This window comes from Uloborus diversus, chromosome 1 (genome assembly GCF_026930045.1).
Source record: "Uloborus diversus isolate 005 chromosome 1, Udiv.v.3.1, whole genome shotgun sequence".
Taxonomy (NCBI): Eukaryota; Metazoa; Arthropoda; class Arachnida; order Araneae; family Uloboridae; genus Uloborus; species Uloborus diversus.
The window spans coordinates 216,142,576-216,159,306 of record NC_072731.1 but is presented as its reverse complement, the minus strand read 5'-3'; the positions used below and the strand labels follow the sequence as shown (position 1 = coordinate 216,159,306).

At 31.7% G+C, this 16,731-nt stretch overlaps 1 protein-coding gene across 1 annotated transcript in view; it reads left to right on the top strand.

Moving 5' to 3' along the window:
- The first annotated feature begins 260 nt into the window (after positions 1-260).
- LOC129234162 (uncharacterized) overlaps positions 261-16,731 on the top strand; it is an 80,308-nt gene continuing 63,837 nt past the window's right edge. Inside the window, exon 1 of the mRNA XM_054868077.1 lies at positions 261-353. The gene's annotated coding sequence lies outside the window, so the exon portion shown is untranslated. The remainder of the gene's footprint in view (positions 354-16,731) is intronic.

The following is a 16,731-nucleotide window of genomic DNA, read 5'->3' as shown; positions in this document are numbered from 1 at the left end:
TTCCATTCATGACGTCACTTACAGCTACTCCTGTGCCCTCCCCCTTTAAACTGCGCTTGCGCTACGCGCTTTCTATTAGTTACAAACTGTGCGCAGGTGTTAGGTAGAACAGTACTTTTTTTTTTCCGTTTCGCGCTTGCGCAAAAAGTGAAGAAAAGTGTTGATATTTAGCTGAATTAACACGCTTACATGTGTACTGGTGCATATATAAAGATCAAAAAATTAGCCGGTGTAAATTTATGCTAAAGAATTGTTGTGATCGACTCTGAGTTAAGATTAAAAGATTTTCTGTGGAAAAAATATATTATTTCGTCGTCAAGAAATCACCGGTCGAAAGAAATTTGAAAATTCTGGTGAGTTTTTAATATATTTAAATAAAAAATAAAGAAATAAATATGTCTCCTGTTCATAAACATTTTTAAAAAGGAGAAAAAAATGTTTTCTATTAAATATACATGCTATCAATATATCTATTATTGCTACACTGTGGTAAAATGCTGCTACATAGTGACACTGCTACACAATTTACTTTAGATGTATTCATAAATCCAATATTCAGTTATCTATGAGAGAAAATTCCTTACTTTTCCTTCTTACACAGAAAACGTTTTCGAACCAAACATTCCAGTCCATGCGAAAGATTCTAAATGATCTCTATGAACATCGATCTATTTTTAGAGAGGTATTCGAACATATTCTACGTGAAATAAAACATTATCCTTAATATAACATACTATTTTTCATAATGTATTATTTTCTACATAAACGAAGATTTCCGAGTAGAATTTCTTATAGATATTTCCTAAAACAAAATATGACCAACTTCTTTATTTCATGCATCGAAAATCAATAAAAATACAAATAAGTTTTTAAAACAGAAATATATTTTTTTTTGTTTACTGTATGTGCATTCATACTTTTGTAAAGCAGATGGATTTATTTTTCATCGTTAAAACAACTAAAATTTGTGCAACTGTATTGAACATTTTTTCATGTTTATAACTTAGATTTTTAAATTTCTACTAAGTTTGCTACCAACTATTTTACGTTAGTTTCCTCACAAGTTTCCTAAAAATATGAAGGACATTAAATGACAATTAAAATACTTAAATATATTTCTACAAATTTCCGACAGAATTAGTTGTGAAAAGGAAGAAAAAAAACCCACAACTCTATTTTCAGTTTTCTACTTCTGTAATCACATTCAGCAAATTTTCCAAGTACATAAATCTGCTTTTTTCCTTAACTCAATTGACCAACTTCATATGACTTAGCTCTAATTGATGTAAGATTTTAAATTAATATTATTTAAGAGCAAAAACAGAGAATAAAAGTTTCCTTAACAAATTCTCTGTGCGATACAGTTTTGTAAAAAACCGATTCGCTGCCTTAAACAGAAAAGTATCTGTGTTAGCGAGTTACATTTCCTTTGTACTTATTGGAACCCACTAAAAAAAAATTCAGTTATTATCTAGTTTCATACTATAATTCTAACATTTTGTCAAAAATTTCGTTTAGAGCAACTTACGCCTAAACTTAATCAGCACCCGTTTCCAGTGTGGCTCCAACACAAAGCTATTTGCATTGCAGAACTTCTAGATCCAGAAATAAAATTTTTGCCTCAAAAATACGAAAAACTGAAAAGTTTACTTATTTTTCTCACTATGTTCGTCCTCTTCTTTTTTTCTGCTCCTTGAAACAGAAAGATAGATGTGATCCAAAAAAAAACCCCGTATCTGTCAAATTGAAGGATTCAATTAATAAAACTACTTCGGAACTTTCAGAAATTTCATTTAAATCTCCTACTTTATTCCTAGTTTTTAATTTTGTTATTTTATTTTGTTTATCTCGCAACAATTACAAAATAAAGTCACATGTTACCAATTAAATAAATAACTGCTTCTTGAATTTTGATATCTACTGCTTCTAAACCATAAACTTTTTGCCTACTGCTGTAAGTGCTACTGAAAAGTGTTGTGTTGAAGTAACGTTTTGTGGATTGGTGTTCGTCAAATTTATAATTAAATGTGAGGGTTTTTTTTCATAATTCAATTATTATATTGCATTTTCTTGCGTTTACGTTTATACGTACCAAAACACTGAGCTTGAATACTATAAATTTTTAGTTGAAAAATCTTGCTAGAAAGATTTTACTGATAGTTAATTAAAAAGGGATAGACAGTAATTGACTTCATGTTTGCAGTTCTTAATAGTTTATTTTTCATAGATCAATATATAGAAATTATTGTTTTGACAGCCAGAAAAAGAGAGAGAGAGGGGGAGATTCGAAGGGGTACCATCGAATCAAAGAACTGCGGTAGGGAAAATTCAAAAATCGAAGATCTGCATTGAAGAAAGTAGTCTGGTTTAGTTCTGAACGAACTTCTCATCTTTAATCAATTGTGGCTGAAGCAAATTTAAAAAAAAAAAAGTTTATCGCATAACTTTTGAAGGTCTTTCAAATGCAACTGGAAGTTTCTATTACGTCCAGAGTTATAATCGTTTTCGTTGTAATTAAAGATACGGGATCAGTGACTCGTGAAGATTTGATTGCATTGTAAGCTTGATGATATGTTCTTTTTATATTTCTACCACATCATTGTTGTGAAAAGAGGTAATAAAACAAAAAGTCCGACTTAATGTAAATTAAACATACGGTTTAATTGATTCCAAGGTTGTACTCATTTAAAATATTATAATACATATTTAAGAAACTCTTAACAGAACTTTCTGAAAGTCTTTCTGCCCTTGCATTAGTTCAAAGTTGTAGTTTTCATATAGCTACTCTGTTGTCAAAGTTGTGTGTCCAGTCCAGTCCAGTCCTGATCCACTATCAAGGATGGTGGTTTACGTTCAGAGTGGGATTTCCAGTTACTTTCAAGCTTTTCGAATGCGTCTTTATAACCTAATGAATATCTATTACTAGTATCACGTAAATTTAAGTGCGTCAACTATACCAACACTCTTCATCGTTAGACAATGCAATTCGTACTTTTAAGACTTTAACCGTAAAATGCATGATTTCTTAAAGAACTTTTAAATATGCTCTTTGGCTTTTGCTTGTTGTTCAAATTATGGGAAAAATACGTTAATAAATCTTAGTTTAACTTAGATATGGTTTATGGTGACAGACCCACTTGGCAACATTGGACTTTAACTGAGAAAACAACAAATTTTTCACAATCAAACATTATAAAATATCGACAAAAACGGTAAAAATTCCCAGCTATTTATGTAGTAGTAATACTTGATTCCTCAAAGAATAACAAGAAGAAAGCATTCTCTAAAGGAAACGTCCTACATTTACGAATGCCGAAAAAATAAAACTATTTTCATTCCCACCTCATATGTTCTGTATTTACAAGTTTGGTTATGAGAGTTTACAAGTTTGATCTTCAATGAGTATTTTCATTGCTATTAGCAACAACAAAAAAAGCTTAAATTTATTCTCCTAGTATTTTAAGAAATTAAATTTGGTGTGTTGCCAAATAGCAGCATGATGCATTTAAGGTTTAAGAAATTGTACCTTCATTATTCATATTCCTAATCTTTCATTCTTTGAAACTTTAGATATTCTTATTAAAAAAATTTCCCATTCTATCAGTCACTTTCCTTATAGTAATTCCAGAGCTAGAAGTTCAAAAAAAAAGATGAAATCTAAAGACAAAGTTCTCATTTAAAATTTAAGGACTATTTAAGGGTATTTTGTATGAGAAACAGACTCAAATAACCGAGTTTTTCTATTTAAAAAAATCTCCATTGTGAGAAGTAAACTACCTAAAAACGTAGTAGTAGATGAAAATATCTGGTTGTAGTTCGTCAGTTGACCTTATCCTCTGCAGCATCAAATACATGTAAAGGTTTTGGCGGTTCTCATGCTGGCATCGTGATATTTACTGCTTTCACGTGTTCCAATACCCTCAGCATTCAGTTCAAAGAGAACCGTTAACTATTCTGTTATTACGGATGCGAAGCAATCGAGATTTGTTTTTACGTACATAAGAACAAAACAGTACGAAACAAAAACTGGTAGCCCAGACAAACTATTGGTTTTAAAAGATAGTATGAATGCATACATGCATAAATTATAGCCTATGTCACTCAGTAAGAATGCACCTTTTATGTAGTGAAATGATTTTCAAATAGTTGCTGTGGTTCCAGATATTACCTCGAACATATAATAAACACACAAAAATCCGCTCTCTCTCTTTATAATATTAGTATAGACTTAACATTAAACAATAAGATAAACTATACATCAAATAGTAAGTGAAAAAAATTAACATTAGCGTATAAATGAAACAGCTATTAATTAATTGATTAATTATAGTTACATTTTAATTCCTAAATAAAAATTTAAAGCAGTATAATAAGTAATAGTTGAAAAGCAACTGAATTTTTAAAAAAAAAACATGATTTTTTATTTTCAAGGTATGGAAAACACTAGTCAGTTATTTTGAAACGGTAGTCTTATATTTATGTTTGAAGCATTACATCATCTGGGGACCTTTTAAGTCAATCATGTCACTTTTTGAAACAACTCGTTTCAATTTTTCGTTAGCTAGCATCATCTTGTAAACGATCTGCAGCATTTTCTTCCATTAAGTTACATTCATTCCAAGTCAGCTCCGTCATTCATTTCAGTTTTTTCTTTTCTTTTTTTTCTTGCAGTTTCGCGCTTTCCTTCTTCCAAATATTGTTTTTACATTTTCTCTTTTGTTTCTTTTTTTACGCTTGTAACTTTTCCCTTTCACTTCTATGTAGCATATGTAAATGTGATTACTTCTACTCAAATTATGACCACTGACAGCCATCAGAAAGCCATGACGCCGGTAATTTTCTTTTCCGTCCCACTTTAGGAGAAAATACCTTTTATAAATTTTAAAATGGTCAACATCAAATCGGTTATGGTTAGTGCTAGCTGGTAGCATTTTATGTAATACTTTCTCATTAATACGCTGCTAAAACGTGGAAAGGCGACAATCTAACATTTTAATATTTTACGAGTATTGTACATGGGGCACATAAAGCTAAAATGAGACATGACTATTAGCAAACAATTGTGACAAAATTGAGTAAAATAAAAGCTGTGTAACACTATTTTGTTTTAATTAAGCTTAACGTTTAAGCCAAAATTTTCAATTAAACCTATAAGCAAAATACATTAACGGAAGTTCCTTTTTTTACTTAAACATAAATTATCGATTATAATCTACACGTATATTAGAAAGGCTATTCATATTTGTCTGAATTCCACGGAAATGAACATTGGAATCAACAAGACACACAATCTCATTTACAATCAACCTGAATACCTTTGGAGTAACTATTTATATGTCACATTTTTAAGCGGACATGACGCAACTTGACACAATGAATTTATTTTATCTCTTGACGCTCAATTAATTCCAACTTCAGCTCTCTCTTTCTCTCTCTCTCGCACCACCCACTACAGATGGTGCAAAGGAATAATCAATTTTGCAAACAAAGAAGACAAGGCAAATACAATGGTACTTGACAATTTCCACAGTCACAATCTCATACTAGAATATTTAAATTCTAAATTCTTTTGAGAACTCCCAAATTAACATCTCCTATCAGTCGTTAGAATTACTGCCCAACTAAATGTGTCTTAGAACAGTTACAATTACTGATTAATGAAAATTATTTTGAACTAATCAAAATCATTTCGTATCAGAGGAAACGTTTATGGTAACAAAACTTATTATTTAGAGTTAAAATCTATATAAAAAAAAATTGAATTTTGACATCTTGAATTCAAATTATGTTTTTCGCAGGAACGAATTGCAATAGGACCCTAATAGTTGTGTCTCTTGTTTCAACAAATTTAATGAAAAGGAAATAGAGAAAAAATTTGCACCCGTCACATTATAACTGGTAGTTTTCTAGATTAGGTAATTCGAGGTAGATCCATTTAAAAAGAAATGGTGATTAAAACGCAGTAATAAAGATGTCACGGTTAATTATGACCAGTTTAAACCCGTACACTTATCATAACAATTATATTTACAGCGTATACCGTTATGGTATTTTAATTTCTTATCAACCTTCAATGGTGGAAATTAGTAATCTGGAAATTTTGCATTTAGATGAAGTTTTTGCTATTAAGTTTATCTGTATACTATGTTTTTTTTCCTGAAAAAAACTTGACTTTGCTCAAAAAACCCTTTTTCTAATATAAAATCTGCTTGAGTTAAGCCTCGAATGAACGTAGGCGGTTTGTAAGCATGACGATGAAAATTAATCTCTCTAAATAAATATTAAAAACATCGAGTTAAAAACATTCTCGTCGTCATGGTAATCTGAAAAATCAGACCAGCGTCAACTTTGGTCAAGTGAGGAAAATAAGCAGTTCGTGATTCCTCGGGGAAAAAAAAGATTAATAGTTCTGGACCTTCATTGGGGAAAATTTGCTCGATAGATTGAAAAAATAAATACCTAGCATAAAATGTAAAAAATATTAATGCCATGAAATTAACTGTCAATTCTTTTGCTGAAGGGTAGACCGGGGCACATTTACGCAGTGCCCTTTTTTCAAAACGAATTATAATTGGAGAGCCAACAATCGTAACAGATTGATGCTGCTTCCTAGCAAATATCCTCACAAGTTTTTTAACATCAGTCGAGCTTCGGTCTAGCTTGCAGTAAGAATAATATATTTTCTATCAAGTCGAGTAAATTTTGAGTTGAACGTTCTGAAGCATACTGTGAAAGAATAACACTTTGTTAAGACAGAACAAATATATGAAAATTAACAGAATTTATCCTTTTTTGAGAATTTTATTTCTATAAACTAATTTTTTTTTTTTTTTTTTTTTTTTTTTTTTTTTTTTTTTTGCACGGTTAAAATAAATTCATACTTGGCGACGGGGCAAGTTTGCGCGTTGACGTCTGAGCACCTTTGCGCACGTTCTTACTGCGTATTACTTTAAACGTGACCTGACTTTTTTTTTTCACTCCGAACTGCCTGAAAATTTTTTAGTATTTTTAGGCTATTTAGTTTTGAAAATCACCATTTAATTTTCAATTGAGTTACGAATTCGCATCTTACAGCTTACAATCATGTAGTGCTGTCTTCATGCCCGCTCAGCTTTTACTTTATACACTATTCAGTCTTTAATAAATTTGCTTTATTTTAACGGGTAAGACATAATGTTCAAAACACTAACAGAACCACGTTAGGTGTCAAAATAAATCTGCGTGAACGTGGCCCGTGTCCGGGGCAAGTTTACGCAACTGACTTGGACTCAAAAAAAAATTTTTTAACGGTTAAAAACACAAACTGAGCAAAAACTGAATGTACCAATTTTAACTCCATTAACTGCTTTATAAAGCCGCATTGTCTAAAATTTCCTAAGTTAAAATATAAAAGTTAGAAAACTCATTGAAAAAAATCCGCATAAATGTGTCCCAGTCTACCATATTGTATACATACTACCCTATTCTGTGGAAGTCCTCCCCCCTCCCCCTCCCACTTCAAAACCCTTGATTTCGGCACATAATCTGAATCCTAGAGCAAAAGTTTTCTAACTTGTAAGGTCTATTATGAGCGATTCCCTGCTCTGTCAGAAAGTAACTTCTCGCAACGCTAGTGACTCGTCATATCTTTCTCAGTCTATTAAACCTCTTAATGTTTTCTTTTATGAATACATAGATTGAATGTGACATAATAACGTGATATCGAAATATACATACTGTATTTGAGGCATAACTCAAGATGAATGAGAATACTTCGGATTTCAATATTCGAGTCTCTATTTATTAAAATTCGTTATCCTGTCGAATTTAATAAAGTATTAAGATCCATTAGAAGTCAAAAATATTGTGAAAGCACTTATTTATTCTTTTTCCTACCTTTCGAACTATTTTGATTAGCAAAGCTGGTTAAAGCAGGTTTTTCCTTTGTAGCTTTGTAACCTTTAGCATCAAAAATTGAACCGTAAGGAAAAAAAATATTTTTTTCCCCCAACAAAGTATTTTCCTAATCTGCTTATCTTTTTCTTCCTTTTAGCTATTTAAAACTCATTTTAGTGCTTTTACTTTTTACTACCAATATATTGTTTTCTTTTACTTCGAAGTTTAACTTCGTCAGTAATGATTTGTTTATTAATTTTAATATTCTATTCTTTCTTTCTTTTTTTTTTTTGCCATGAAACCGCTTTTGTGAAATAAGCATCTTAACTAAATGTGTTATTAATAGTAGAACCTTTAAACCCTCTGTGGGTAAAATGGTTTTTCCTGGACACATACGGACCAGTTTTGCTGTTTTTTACTTTTGTGATCCGAGTTTCTTTCTGTCCTTTGGCTTTGCAGTCGCCAACAACTTTGAATGGAATAATGCAAATCGCTAAGGGGAAAAAATATTTGTTATTCAATTTCGCTGAGGCCCTATTAAAAGAAAAACTGATGACCGGAGTAATTACAAATAAGAAATCTTATTCATTGCTCAATAGTTAAATTCAAATTTTTGTGAGAAAAATCGTTCATTCAACTGATAAGTTTTGCATTTTTTTAGCATGCTTTGAAGATACTTTAGAAATTTTTTTAATTTAAATAATTTATTTATTTTTACAAATTAAGAATGAACTACAAGTTTTAATATTTTTGTTAATCTCTGATATTATTGATATTTATTTACTCACTATTTATTTTCTATTCAGATACTAATTTTCTTTTGTTAACTGATTCATATTCTATCTACTTTGATTTATATACTTGTTTATTTATTTACTTTGTAATGATAAAATGAAAATAATTTTAACTATATCGGAGTCCTTGAAACTATTTTTTAAATGAAAGCAGTAATGCATTAAAGTCTTGGGTAAAAGTGTATTAGCTTTACTAAAGCATTACTTCGAGTACGTATCACGTTTCTTATTTTATTTTATTTATTATTTTTATCATTATTTTTATTTACTGAAATGCACAGGGGAAAAAACGCGACAATTGAGTCAAAACTAGCTGCGGTTTGATGTTTGTACGTTGTAGAACGGGAGCAATACAACGAAAACAAGTTTTTCTAAATAAAAATTGAAACAGAGAATCACTATGTCGACAAACATAAATTCTCCGTTGCAAAGGGAAAACCACTGTGGCGATAACTTATTCCCAAATCGCACTCGATTCAAAGCAAGATATATTTGGTTCTGTTTAACTTAGCACGACCTTTCGATTTTGTTATCAGTTAACTACTCTAATTCTGACTGTTTATAAAATATTAATTTTTTGCTAACACACAGTTTCTATACCCTAATTTCAGAATAGATAGACCGAAAGTAAACAAACAGTTTGCCAGAAAGTCTGCCACTATGGCCACTTTTGGGTATTTCCTCTAGAATATAAAAACACATTATCTAATGTTGTTTTCATTGTTGTTGTCGTGTGCCAGCCAGGCTGACAATTTGGGGTGCGCTGCTTCACTTTTCCAACTGTTCCGTAAATTGGTGTGAAGTCCGGTTTCCACAGTACACACATGCCACAAGTACACGTTTATAGGGTGGGCAACCATTCACAGCATAACAACACATTCACACGAAGAAAAGACAAGGACAGGAGAGAAAAAGCACATCCATGCCTGAGTCGGGTTCGAACCCGGATCAAAAAACCTTCAAATAAAATTCGTAGTTCTGAAAGAAATGCTTATATTTTCATGAATATCAGCAATATTTTCTCGAAAGTACGTAAAATAATTGTGCGTAGTAAGGTATCTAAGTTCTGAAATTTACAGCTTATTCTCACCTATTTACGATGAACAATGATCAAAAAGCATTTTTGTTTTCCTCAATTTGTTGCTGGTCCCCTAAATGCATGGGTGATATAACTTTTAATGCAAAATGACAACTAGCATATGTTTTATTCAACAAAAGTTACGAAGCAATTGGTCTTTATTTTCTCGAGAAATCCTTAAAAATGTGAATTTTTGAAACAGTCCCAATACTTTTAGTCACATATTGTATACTAGGTTGGCTCAAAAAAATCGATTTCCTCATTTCGGAATCGCGTTATGTCTCAAAAGTTTTAGTTCGGTGTCCTTAATTGGGGAAAAATAATAAAAAAAAACTGAATTGACATCTTTAGTTGGCGCATTGGGCTGAAAGTTTGAAAAAAATATGCTAAAAATTGAATTTATAAAATACATGAAAATTGATTTTTTTATATATATTTTTATTCCGCAACAGCCATAAATTATCAGTATATAGCCTAGTTTGAACCTAAAAAACTATTTTATAGCTTTTACATAAGATCTTTCGTTTGCGCATACGCCTAAGATCTACGCTTAAATCTCCAACTCAATCTAAGGCGTATGCGCAAACTAAAGATCTTATGCAAAAGCTATAAACATTTTTTAGGTTCAAATTACGCTATATACTGACAACTTATGGCTGTTGAATTATGAAAAAATACAAAAAATGTTTTTTTAAATTATTTTCTGAAAATTTCAATTTTTCACATTTTTTTCTAACTTTCAGCCTCATGCGCGAACTGAAGATGTCAACTTAGAATTTTTTTTTATTATTTTTCTTCAATTGAGGACATCAAACTACAAGTTTTGAGAGGTAACGCGATTCCGAAATGAATAAATCGATTTTTTCGAACCACCCTAATATAAACCCGCAGGGGAGGGCACAGGGAGGGGAGGACACCTGTTGGCCCGTGCCCGATTCTGAAGGGGCCGGAGATTTTTAAAACAAGGGGTGAGATACATGTAGAGACCTAGGGGTAAACAATATGGAGGGGAGCCCGTAAAAGTCACTTGTGACGGGCCCCAAAATTTCTGTGCGCGCCCCTGTATACCCGTTATGTAAATAAACTTCATATTAAAAACTATTCCTATTTTAATTAACTGCTCATCAAAATGCTCACCGATTATTTAAACAAAAGCAACAGAACACATTTAGAATTCATTTTTCCCTACTGTACACTTTTCTGAATAAAACTACAAGCTTTCGCGTAGCAAAACGATTTTACTTTTCCCATTCCTGATCCTTTGCTGGTTTCAGCACTATTTTCACATATACAAAATCCATGTATTCTCTAGCATCAACACATCTTTCCGTTTCAGTCTTGTTTGTGGTTTAGAGCTTGTTTTATATTTTGAGGGAGCAAGTAAATATTTTTGCTTCCATCAATCTCAGCAAACGGAAAACATCGACTTTTTTATCCATTAATCTTCAAAATTTGTTTTCAAGGTATCGTGCGAATAAATTATTTACGACAAATAAAATATATTTTCCCGGATTTTATACTTCATATACGAATTATGTAATAACTCACTGCTAGATATCACATTTGTTTTGTGCATGATTAATAAAACTGACCCGTTTATGAAACGTGCGCACTGGTTGTATTAAAATCATCAGGGGTTAATGAAACTGTTAGCTATCGTAATATTACATTTGTTTAGTCTTCAGATATTTTCTTAATTAGGTTTTATTTTTCAAAATAGCATTTTTAAAAAATCCCTCTTTATTAGAGCAAACCTATCAGCGAATAACGCCCAATAATGAATGAACAGTTTGTAAGTTTTATTGAAAAATATGTTTCAAAAGTTTTTATTAGAAGTATTGATGTAGCGTCGACCGCCTTGTCTAGTGATTAGAGAAATCTGACTGCGGATGGGTAGGTCATGGGTTCGATTCCCGGCTCTGGCAGGGATGTACTTTCTCCCTCCTGTGTTTGTCCTTTTCTGTATGAATGTGTTGTGCTGTGAATGGTAGCCTTCCCTATAAACGGGTCCCTATGGCATGTGCGTACTGTGGAAGTTGGACTTCACGCCAAATTACGGTACAGTTATAAAAATGATGCAGTGCTCCCCAAAGGACCAGCCAAATTGGCACAAGACAACAACAACATTGTATTTAGTCGCTTCCTTCTATACATTTACAAAAGGAAACTGACTAGAAAATGCTGTGCTTGTCCTCACTGGTTAAGATGAATTCTAGCAGTAACGGAAGGACAGTTTTACAAAAAAAATCGATTTATTTTTGTCTGTGAGAGTATCAAAATACATAATTTTTGAAAAACTGATGCATAGACTTTTATACACAACCTAGTAAGTTGCTGAAAATCTGAAGCTGAGAATTTTTTGTTAGTAACTTTTTTTTAAATCAAATTTAAAAAACAGTAACGGAAGGACATTTTTGCGACATGATTTTCACACTATCATGTTCTTCCCAAAAGTTCAGCTAAACTATAAAAGGAAAAATTATGTAAAAATTAAAGCACATACAGGAGTGTTCACTCATTACAATTCCATTCCCAGGTTTAAAAAATAATTATTTTAAGCATATAAATTATGTATTTGTTTAGGGTATCAGAAGGACAGTAACGGAAGGACAAGAAGTTCAAAGCAATTAAACTTGGAAAATTTCAACTTACAAACATTTAATGAGCTAATACAGCAGTCTGAAACAATCATATATGATGCCTGAGCCATCTGTTACAATTGTGAATTCTTTAAATACTCAATAATTTTAGCATAGTCCATAGAACATTTATCTTCTTTCTCAGCAAACACGAAGATCATTCCCACATTATTATGCATTCTCAGACAAGTTATTTTTATTCCTTCATCTTTTATATGAAGTGTCTGTCCAACATTGCTCTTTGTTAATTTCTTTCCCTTCCGTCCAACTAATAAAACTTGTACAAACGTTAATGAACCCTTTGGCATATTCTTTGGCATATTCTTCCCATTTGGTGTTTTTGATTCAGCAGTATCTTCATTTTTAACATTATTTATAACTGAGAGTTTGTTGACTTTGAAGTGAAATCTCGTTCGATTTGTTGAAGCACTTACTATATTCAATAATATTACTTGTTACAGGATTCAAATACAATGCCCACAATAGTGCATATTTTGTGTGTCAGGATGAGAATGGATCTTTTTGTATTCTTTTTTCTCCATCTTTTTGAAAGTTGATCTATGAATTTACTCTTCGCAGTGCGTTTAACCGTTAAATCAATGCTCTCAACAGTCCTTTCTTGTGACATGTGGCAACAAATCTGAGAGCAGTTTCAATATTGAATTGTTCCAATATAAATTTCCATTTTTTAAGCGTATCTTTCTGCTTGAATAGGCTTGTCATATCACAAACATGTCATACCAAAATAATTTTCACACGCTTAGGAGTTTTTAAGTGTAATTTTCATGAGTTTCATCACATATAATAGAAGAAATAAAATCACGAAACATTTCTCTTAAAAAATAAATGAAAGTTTATTTTTTAAATAAAAGCACACATAACTTTTGTTCAAATATTACTTATATATGTTTAAAATGTGACTATTACTTTAAACAATAGTTTGTTTTATACTAGCATTCTAAAATTTTACCCTGCATCTGCTTATAGTTAAATGTTCTTCCGTTATCGTATTTTTTGTCCTTCCGTTACCATTAAAAACCGTATAAATTAAATCTCCATTAAAATTATAACTATGCCTCTTTGACGAGGTTCTGCTTTGGATTAAAAAAAAACATTAGTTTTTATACCCAATAGGTTCTTGGTGAACTAACTGAGATGCAGTATTTTGGTAACGGAAGGACATCAAATTGTCACCTTAGTAATGGACCTATTTCATGGTTGAAAAATAAGAAATTTTAAATTACTTACCAAAAGGTTTAACTTGACATTCAAAAGATAAAAGTAAACCTAACTATTATATGCTGATAACAAGTTTATTGAAATTACATTACGTAACAAAAAAGAAGTTTTTTGCTCTGTAAAAATTCAAAGAGATTTTTCTGGAAGTCATCAAACTATTTGGAAAAAACAGGTTAAGATTCAAGAAGTTCATTTAATTCTGAAGAGAATGGTATATGGCAAGTGACAGAATAGTAAGTTTTAAAATTCAAGTGTTATGCTGCCTTTTTCCTGGGATTCACCTTAAATGTTACTCATTTACTGGGTAGGGGCACGTTTTTTCATTTTAACCTTCCAAAACACCTGATGTAGAACTTGCAGAAAATTTTTCAAATTTAAAGGAAAAAAATTGCATGGTATAATTTAAAATGTGTTTGCGATCGTGTTCCAAATACTACAGCTTTTAACGATGTCATGAATTTTTGAATATGAAATTGCGCTTAAGAGTGCTCATTCACTGGTCGGTCTACACTATTATATTACAGACAAAAGGTAATAATCTAATATGTAACGATAACGGGCATGCTTTAAAATTTTCTCTAATCCGCACTTTCCTTTCGGATTTAATCAGCAATGAATATGAAATTATCTGTATGTGTCGAAAAATATTGTATCAAATCTATTAGGAATGGATTTCCGAATCAGTTTGAAAAGTATCTTGAAAACGATTAGGCGCAATACAAAGAGACATTGTAACGTTGTTATCATCAACGTGGCAAGGAAGAGAATGAACGATGAGAAGAGCAAACTTGGGGGCTTGCTAGCTAACTTCGTATTGTATATACAATTTTTCAAATAAAATCATGAAATATATTTGAAAAATAACGAAAAGGTCTCAAAAAAGTAATAACATATTCTGTCAGCGTATGAACTTTCATTCAATAAATTTTATCTTTTAAAATTTTACCCATCAAAGGTTTGAAATTATCATTGTTAACAGCAATAAATTATAATATCTTTAAAATTTTAAACACATAGTTTTGCACAAATTTTCTTTTATACTGTACAATGTTGAACTTTCCAAACTTACATAAAGTAAATTTTCAAGACGATTTCAAAAAAAAAGTCTCGAAAAATAAAGAATGCCCTTGTTTTAAGTTGAACTTTCAGATCTTGAGGAAAAAAATAACGACATTGAAATAAAATAAAACTCTGTTTGAAATTCAGTTCTGCCAACATTTTTTTCACTGAAATCGATTAAACGAACTTGAATTTACTGAACTATTAAAGGTCTTCAAACATTCCTGTTTAAAAATCACTCACAAATTTAGCGAAAAAAAAAATTGAAGAATAGCAAGTAAAAATAGCATTTTCAGGAACAATGCATACTTTCCCTCTTTTTTACTTTCTTCTATATCTAATATATAGAAGAAAGTATTGGATTCGTGCAAATTTTCGAATTTCGAATTTTGACGGATTCGAACGTTTTGAGGTGTTCTGAGTCCATTTCGACTATTTTTGGAAAATGTCTGTCTGTCTGTGTGTGTGTATGTATGTGTGTGTGTATGTATGTATGTGTGTGTGTGTGTGTCACGTCTGTGTGTGACCAGTTTTTTGTGGCCGCTCTACAGCAAAAACTACCGCACGAAATCGAACGAAATTTGGTACACATATGTGCCCCTATGTGAACTTGTGCCCATTGGTTTTTGGCGCGAATTCCTCCAAGGGGGGTGGAGCAATGGGACGTTTTTTGAGTTACGCGTGCTTGCTATTCCTCAGGAAGTAACGGGCGGAATCAAACAAAATTTGGACCATATGTTGCCATTAACAGGAACAGGTGCTGATTCAATTTTGGTGGCAATAACTCAAACGGGGGTTGAGCTATAGAACGTTTTTTGTCGTCCATTGTGACTGCTGTATCTCAAGAAATAATGAACGGAATGAAAGAAAAATTTATCGGCAAGTAGACCTTAGTGGGTATAAGAGCTGATTTTATTTTGGTGTCAAAAGCTGAAAAGGGGGTGGCGCAATCGAATGTTCTTTTTTTTCATTGTGAGTGCCATTTCTCAAGAAGTAATGCTACGTTCTGGATGAAATTTGAAATAAATGTGAATCTATTTCTAAATAGGCGTTGTTTCAATTTTGGCGCCAATCGCTCCATGGGGGTCTGATTTTTTTTTTGTGTTAATAAAAATAGCTTTATAAATGCAACAATAAGAAAGATAAATTACAATACTCTCGTCTGCTTATTTCACGTGATTTTAATTTTCGGGAGATAATCGGAAATGTTATCGCAATGATTTAAAATTAATAACTGTTGCCATTTTATGTTTGTTAACAAATAAAACATCTAATTAATTCAAGCAAGGCTTTTAAAATAACTTTCAAGTCGTTCTTTGCTTTGCTTTTGCGGGAATTCAGGAATTCGGACGGTCGTCAAGTTTTTTTTTTTTTTTTTGCTGGGAATATTGCATTCTTTTCAAGCATAGGGATTGATCAGAATTCACAAGAAAGATATAGAAGAAAGTTTCGTGATGGCCACAACATACTAGTTAATTGAAAAATTAAATCCTTTACAATTAATAGCAAATATTTCCTACCATGTAAAGTGTGAACTGATATTCTACGGTTAAGACGCAATCATATAACTGATTTTTTAAAATAACTTAATATTTTCTTCTTTTATCACTCTTCCTATTCTCTAACTATTCTCCAAAATATCGGGCACAACTTGGCCTTCTTCTCCCCATTAATTCCAAAACAATGTTCTCTAATAGTGCGTTTTCAAAGGAATTGCAATCAGCCGGCTTAGAGTCGGGAATAGGAATTTCTGATACCACTCACCTGAGCTGCATCCTGCATTTAAGTAATACTACCTCTGAACTATCCCATTTTTTTCTTGGTAAGGTGCATTTTGAAAGTTCTACCCGCAATGATGTTTTTCTCCCTGCACGGGGATTTTTCTTATCGCGGTTTGTAAATACCTGCAACTCCTACTGGGAAACTCCTTCCTAAGAAACCACAGTGCTTTTTCTCTTTCCGGACAACTAGTTTTTCGCTTACTTTTTACTTAATTATTAGTTCATTGATCATAGCAAGGCAAAGTTGGGAAAAGCAAGGCAAACAG